At 41.6% G+C, this 1,962-nt stretch overlaps 1 pseudogene; it reads right to left on the reverse strand.

Annotated features, from left to right (window-relative positions):
- LOC111957508 (neutrophil cytosol factor 2-like) overlaps positions 1–1,660 on the reverse strand; it is a 20,952-nt pseudogene extending 19,292 nt beyond the window's left edge.
- Between the last annotated feature and the right edge of the window lie 302 nt (positions 1,661–1,962).

Here is a 1,962-nt window from a genome sequence, read left to right on the forward strand (position 1 = left end):
AGTCACATCTATAACACTGTGGTGTAAGTCTACATCTATAACAGCATGTGTAAGCTACATCTATAACAGCTGGTGTAAGTCACATCTATAACACCTGGTGTAAGTCTACATCATATAACAGCAATGTGGTAAGTCTACATCTATAACACTGTGTGTAAGTCTACAGCTATAACACTGTGGTGTAAGTGCTGTTGTACCTGCCAGCTGTAGAGCTTGTAGCGTAGCCCCAGCGCGTCTGTAGTCAATGACCACGTTCCCTCTCATGTGTTTCGAGCCGAGATACAGTCAGTCAGCCTCCTCCAGCCTGGCCACAGACACACACACACACACACACACACACACACACACACACACACACACACACACACACACACACACACACACACACACACACACACACACAGGAACAAAGAGAGTGGGAGGGAGAGGGATGTCAGATTTAATGGCTCTCTTTTGTAATCTAAAACATGAATAGACAGCCATTTGCCTTCATATGTTAATCGATGTCTAAACGCTGTACATACACATTGACCTGTACATCCTGTTGTTAATTTTAATAAAGGAGAGAACAACATCAGTTGACAGAAGAGGAACCATAATGTTGTACAGTGATCTCTTTACCTGCTAGCCATTATGAGTGTTCCAGCTCTTTGGAAAAAGCCAACTGCAAGTCGCTCATCCTTGGCTATGGTCTGGTCTAAAGCCTTCACAGGGCGACAGATAAATATTAGACGCACTCACATACACACACAAAGAAATCRTTTCAGAGATTGATCAGTCACTCTTGACAGCAGTCCTCCAGACTTACCTGGATGGCAGGCTCCAGCTGCCCCAGGGCAAGGTGAGCAGAGGCAGTCAGAAACAGAGTACGGGAGGTAGGTTCAGTGATCTGGTTCAGTTTAGACAGGGCTCCCTGCCAGTCTCTGGCATCCACTGCCTTCACTGCTTCATCCCACAACCGCAGCAGCTCTGTGTACAACATCGTCCTGTGATAGGAACATTTCTTTATATATATTTATTTTAAAGTTGTACCTCAAAAAAGTTAGGACAAGTGGGGATCGAAATAACTGTATACACATGGCACTTTTTAAGAGGCAATCTGGAATTTGTAAATACACTAAATAAGACTTTTAAATACATGATATATAGCCATTGTAGTTRATATAGTTCCTTTGTTGCTTTTCGAATCCCAGATAGTCCCTTTAACCAATTACCTTGTCATGTCTGAGTGCAATGAAGAAAGGAACTAGATTACTATGAGAAAATGTAAGCCTACAGTGTAATAACRGGGGTGGTGTCCTTTATGAATGAAACCACAACAAAGATAAACGTGTAGTTGCTCTTCATCATCCTCAGCAAACACAGCATGGAGATTTAGACAGAGGGACTCTTAAAGAGGATCCAAGTCTTTAATCATATTATTTTCATATATTATAAATTTTATCCAAGCCTTTCACAAATAATTAAAWATCTACTCAAACAAATATTAATGATATGAAAAATAAACATCTCTACTTACAGGTGCTCCCACACTTAAAACATAAACAAAAGGAAAGAAGTTTGATGTTAGAGAGTCAGGGAGATTCAAACCTATTGTCAAAGGTTCCTGGAAAGGTATGCCAGCTTAGCACCTTCAGTCCCGCTCAGTATGGCAACAGGGAAGTGAAGATAAGGGAAGGCTGCAAGCTGTGGGTGCAGTGAGGGAGTCACCACCCTGCACTACAAGGAAGTCCTCCCCCCTTGCATTTCCTATAAACAAGGCAGGGAATGCACCAGTGATAGGTCTCAAATGTCACCCTACACCCTATATAGTGCATTACTTTTGACCAGAGTCCTATGGGTACCCTATACAGTGCAATCGGAAAGTATTCAGACCCCTTGACTTTTTCCACATTTTGATATGTTACAGAATTATTCAAAAATGTTTTCAATTTATTTTCCCCCTCAATCTACACACAATAT

Source organism: Salvelinus sp. IW2-2015, linkage group LG33 (genome assembly GCF_002910315.2).
Source record: "Salvelinus sp. IW2-2015 linkage group LG33, ASM291031v2, whole genome shotgun sequence".
NCBI lineage: Eukaryota > Metazoa > Chordata > Actinopteri > Salmoniformes > Salmonidae > Salvelinus > Salvelinus sp. IW2-2015.